Source organism: Mastomys coucha, unplaced genomic scaffold, assembly GCF_008632895.1.
Source record: "Mastomys coucha isolate ucsf_1 unplaced genomic scaffold, UCSF_Mcou_1 pScaffold15, whole genome shotgun sequence".
In the NCBI taxonomy this organism is placed as follows: Eukaryota; Metazoa; Chordata; class Mammalia; order Rodentia; family Muridae; genus Mastomys; species Mastomys coucha.
The window spans coordinates 142,696,094-142,701,491 of record NW_022196897.1 but is presented as its reverse complement, the minus strand read 5'-3'; the positions used below and the strand labels follow the sequence as shown (position 1 = coordinate 142,701,491).

Below are 5,398 nucleotides of genomic sequence, written 5' to 3'. Positions count from 1 at the left end.
AAAAGCATTCATCTCAGAGAAAGAGTAACTTATAAAGTCTTCTTCGAACTTGATACAAGAGTTACAAATGTCAAGCAAAGCATTCAGTCTAGGAGCAAGTTTTTTGAGGAAGCAGCATTGAGGTGGTTTGAGGCTGGGCTCAGGCAGGGTGCTGGAACAGAGTGCCTGGCATCTCAGCATGCCCTGAGGGTGGATCTTGTTAGGGCTGTTTATCTCCTTGAAGCTTTGAAGTAAATTATTGAGCTCTTGAGTAGTCAAACCACTTGTAGACCATAGCCAGTTAATATCTCACAGTAATTTTTGAAAATTATTAAGAGTTCCTAATTAGTGTCTTCTGATTTGTATCTTTTGTGGTCAAATTTCCTATAGACTTCCCTTATATCTTAGGTAATTAATAGAGTCTCCTATTTGTATTTTTTTTTAGGATCAACTTGTAATTCCCAATAAGGCAAAAAAATTTTTTTTCTTCATTGAACACTCTTTTGAAGATATATCTCCATTGTAATCAGCCAGCAAAATGTCATCCATATAAACATAAACTGTGGCTTCAGGGAATTGCTTATGAATTATTTCCAGTGGTTGTTGTACAAAGTATTAGCATAAGGTAGGACTGTGCCTCATTCCCTGTGGCAAGACTTCCACTGGTACCTTTTGGTTGGGATTGAGTGGCTAAATGTGGGCATAGTGAAAGCAAATCCTTGTCTTTGTAAAGGAATTGTGAAAAAGCAATCTTTTAAATCAATCACTATGATAGGCTATTCCTTAGGTAACAAGAAAGGCAATGGGATTCTAGGCTGTAAAGAGCTCATTGGCTGAGTGATTTTATTAATTGCTCTCAGATCTGTCAACATTTTCCATTTGTCAGATTTCTTTTTAATGACAAATACAGGAGAGTTCCAAGGACTGATGGACTCCTCTGTGTGTTGAGCCTCCAGCTGCTCTTGGCTAGCGCCTATAATTTTCCCTTTGTGGTTGCTCAGTCAATCACTTTAAAGGTAAGGCAGTGTTGGTATTTGTCAGTAGTGTCTCTTCCAAGTAAAGTTGAAGAGCCAGCCTCCGCTGTACCCTGTTTATGGACAGTCTGTAACTGTCTTTGATAACATTAAAAAATGTTTTTAATGCCAGTAAGAGGAGAAATTAAGTTTTTTTAAAAAAATTGAGTTTGAAGTGTGTAAAAATTACAAGTTAGAGAAAGACACCATGGGCTAGGCCTGTGAATGTTCAAACAAAGCAAGCAAGCTGTTAGATATCCCAGGGACTGACAGGTCAGGAAGACATAAACCATAAAGATAGAACCAAAATATGCAAGGACATGTCTGGGGCCCAGACATGCAAGGATGTGCCTGGGTGGACACTGAGTAATGGGCCATCTGGTCCTCTTAGATATAGTTGAAGGTCAGCTAGACCCCCCTCCCCCCCGGAATAGCACCCCCTTTTAGGAATTTTCCACTCTGATCTGCACGAACTACATTTAAAATAGCCAATCATGTATAGCCACACCAATTCCTTTATTTCCCCAGACCTTTTTCCTATTTAAACCCCTAGCCCCTGAGCCTCGTTGTCGATTCTTTTATCTCGTGCGTGAGATATGGGTCGATCTGGAGCGCTCCGATATTAAACTGCCTCGTGTGTTTGCATCAAGACAGTCTCTCATGTTTCTTTGGGTGCACGTTTCCTGGGACTCGAGTGGGGGGTCCCCTACGGGGGTCTTTCACCAGGTGGCGGTGGCGCATGTATTTAATCCCAGCACTTGGAAGGCAGAGGCAGGTGGATTTCTGAGTTCGAGGCCAGCCTGGTCTATAGAATGAGTTCCAGGACAGCCAGGGCTACATAGAGAAACCCTGTCTCGAAAAACCAAAAAAAAAAAAAAAAGTTTTTAATCAGGCTTTTATCACCTATTTTATGGCTTGTTCCTGAAATTGGAGGGATGCTAACCGGTTTTTTCCATTGATGTAACAGATCTCTTCCCCACAAGTTTATGGTTGTATCAGCCATGTATTGCCTTAATTTTCCTATTTGGTCTTCTACCCTATGCATTCAAGCCATCTGATACTTTGTTTTATCTGGGATAAAGTTCCAACTCCTTTAAATTGGTATCTACTGCTTGAAATGACCAATCTGGAGGACAATATTTTGTTGAATATAGTTACATCATCTCCAATGTCTACCATTCCTTAAATTTAAATATTATTTATAAATATCTTTAATTTTGGCCTCTGAACATCTATAGAAGTTTGCCAAAGTATTCATTTTGTGGCTTCTTCTTGTTTTTTTTTTTTGTTGTTGTTTAATTTATATAAGTTGCTCTGCCCTTGAAATCTGGGTTTTTAATGTTTCTGTTTAGAGTGTTGGGGACTGGAGTTGTGCAAATAATGAAGACAGGACCACCAAAATCGGAAGTAAATGAGAAGAAACTTTATTCACCACAGGAAGCACTTCTAGCTGGCTAGGGATGTAGCCAGACTCAGGAGCTGAAACTGGCCTTCCACAAGCGGATGTTCAGGGGATGATTAGGAAGGAATTAAGAAATTGAAAGTTTGTCCTTGAGTAATGGCCATCTGTGATAGCAGGCCGCATGTAACAGGTTCTTCTCAGGGTTCTTCTAACGTGGCAGCAATCTTACCTCAGCTTTCATGGAGCTGATGCAGGCCAGGTATCCTGGAGAACTAGGACCAAGGGCATGCAGTAAAATGGGGGCCGCAAACTAATGCTTGGAGTTACTCTGCGTTCCTCATTTACTCCTCTGAGAACTGGAACTGAATTAAACCCTTGATTCAGTCTCCTCAAGGTTGAGTCATTGGCCGAGGAGGTAAATTGAGTCCTAAGGACCATTAATTTAAATGCCAAAATTCGGGCCTGGACAAGCTGGAGCAGGGCATTTATAAGGCAGGGCCCACCCGTCAGGGCAAGGATTAGAGAGAATAATGGTCTAGTTTTTGTTGAGACTAGGGTAGTAATCCAGGGGGACCATGAGAAGAGGGACTGGGAACAGTTATTGGTGGACTCTCATTCCTTAGCCTGGTCTTGGAGACGTTTTTTAACCAAGGAAAGCAAGCGATTCCTGAATCACCTCAGAATGATTTGCATAAAAAACAACCTTGTTAACCCAGAGACTGACAGCACCTGCGCAGATCTCTCTTTACTCCCTCCCAATCAGGGAATATTGAGCTCTCCGGAATGAATAAACCAAGGACTGGTCTTCTCTAAAGTTTTAATGAACTCTTCGGCTGGTTTTGCTTTAATACCTGTGCCCCATTGTTTCAGCAAGATATCATTTGATCCTGAAGCTGCAAAGTAGAGCTCGTAGTACCCATGGCGCATCCTATTCCTTACTTATAGCTTTGACGAACTCACTTTCAGTTCACTGTTAGCGCCAGCCACCCAGTATGTTCAGTTCCGTTCACTTCGTTCACTTCGCTGGCGGCTCCTCGGAACGATCCCGTCAGGCGCTCCTCTCTAACCGATCTCGTCCGTCAAGTGGAACCTCCACTTGATGGCACCTGCGCCATCACGGTATCACGGTATCAAGAATCCGGCGTAGGCCTTGGGGGATTTCACAGAAGACACAGGTTTGGGTCGTTCGTCAAGGAAGAATGCCAATGCTTTAGTCGACTCTGCTCAATTTATACTGAGCAGCATGGGGGAAAAAATACAAGGAGGAAATGACCCCAGTCATGAGACCGTGCTGGTAACCCCCAACTGGGGCTGACTCATCTCCACCTGCAAACGGCCAAACCGAAAGAGCAGGATGTTTCTTCTCACAGAACACAACATCCTGTCTTGAAGCAAACAGGTTCTGCAAAGAGACATCCTGGTAGGGGTCTGTATCCAACAAGAGACAAGTAGAGGCCCCTTATTATTCTAGGAATAAAAGGTCTAGGCTTCTTTGGTAAAACTACCTCAGCCAGAGTTGAGGGATCTTTCCACGTGGGACATTTGGTGTTCCAACTCAGCTAGATGGCCACACTTAATGGTTTCAATATTTTGTCCTTTATGACTAGGGAAACTGTCCCTAACCCAGAAACTCTAGCTGTCCCCAACCCTACCAGAGAAGATCTCAAATGCCAGGTGTTCTTTCATGAACACCTGAGAGTAATAATAAACACGGGGAACAATTTGGGCTGGTACACAAAAATCCTTTTTTTCCTGGAGGATTTGAGAATGTGTACAAGGTATTAATCCATTTCTACAGCTAGCCAAGTCCTCCTGGGGCTGGGAGAGGTAGGGATCGTGGGGATGAGAAAAGGAGGGACCAGGGGACATTGGGCTTTGAGTCTTATCTTTAATGGGTCTTTGGGGTGTGGAGAGGCTTTTCCATCTGATGTCTGGGCCATCCAGTTTCCTGTCAGGACTGGGCTTGATATGAGAGTGGTAAATCCCAAGTTTTGTTCTCATCGACCTGAATGGCGGTTGGGGTGGTCAGAATCACCTGGTGGGGTCCTTTCCATCAAGGTCCAAGGATCGTTTTGTGATGTTTCTTGAGCATGCTGCAGGAGCGGGAAGACGTTGTAGTGCACTGTTGTGAGTGCCATATGCTCTGGGGGGAGTTTGGGAACCAGAGGAAAGGGTCTACCAAACATGATTTCGTAGGGTGTCAGCCCATAGGAGTAGGGGGTGGTTTGTACTCAAAACAAGACAGAAGAAGTTAGCAGGGTTGTCCAGTCATGGTCAGTTTCTAGGGTGAGTTTAGTCAAGGTCTCCTTTAAGGTCCAATTCATCCTTTCTACTTGTCCTGAGCTTTGGTGCTGATATGCACAGTGCAGTTTCTAATTAGTCCCTATGCCTTAACTAAGTCCTATGTCACCTGAAAGATGCAGGCAGGTCCATTGTCTGATCCTATTACGGAAGGAGGCGCGCGTACCCTGGGATGAGTTCATCAGTGATCTTTTTGACTGCGGTGGAAGTTGTCTCCTTTTTGGCAGGGAAAACTTCTACCCATCCAGAAAAGGTGTCTTTAAAGACTAGAAGATATTTATATCCACACTTACCAGGTTTTACTCCAGTGAAATCCACCTTCCAATGGACTCTGGGTGACGTTCCTCTCTCTTGTTTTGAGAGAACTCACTCCTCTGTGGGTTAGTACGACAGTCCTCCATTATCTTGTTTACCTTAAAGATCTTAAACTTTGAGTGTCTTAGAGCTCCCTTCATCTTATTTGGCCAAGGCCTGTTGCTTTGTGGATTTGGTAGATCAGAGACTTGGCCAGTTCAGTGGTGTACCTCCTTCCATCTTTAATCTGTGTATTTGGTGAAGAGGCAAAGTCCTTATTATTCTGGCATCTACTTGGGCAGTGTAGGTCCTGCCATTGTTATCAATAAGTTGGTAACAGCCAGGGCAGCCTCCTTTTTGTTTGTTTGTTTCATTGCCCTGGGCAATAAAAATTTTCTCTCCCTCTCCC

At 43.6% G+C, this 5,398-nt stretch overlaps 2 long non-coding RNA genes across 4 annotated transcripts in view; one reads left to right on the top strand and one right to left on the bottom strand.

Moving 5' to 3' along the window:
- Positions 1-5,398, top strand: part of LOC116091276 — a 73,720-nt gene that overhangs the window by 39,622 nt on the left and 28,700 nt on the right. The window lies entirely within an intron of this gene.
- LOC116091279 lies at positions 2,394-3,741 on the bottom strand. Its single transcript, XR_004118986.1, has 2 exons — positions 3,355-3,741; positions 2,394-2,666 (listed from the first exon to the last, which is right to left on the bottom strand). It is a non-coding gene; the product is annotated as an uncharacterized LOC116091279 (long non-coding RNA).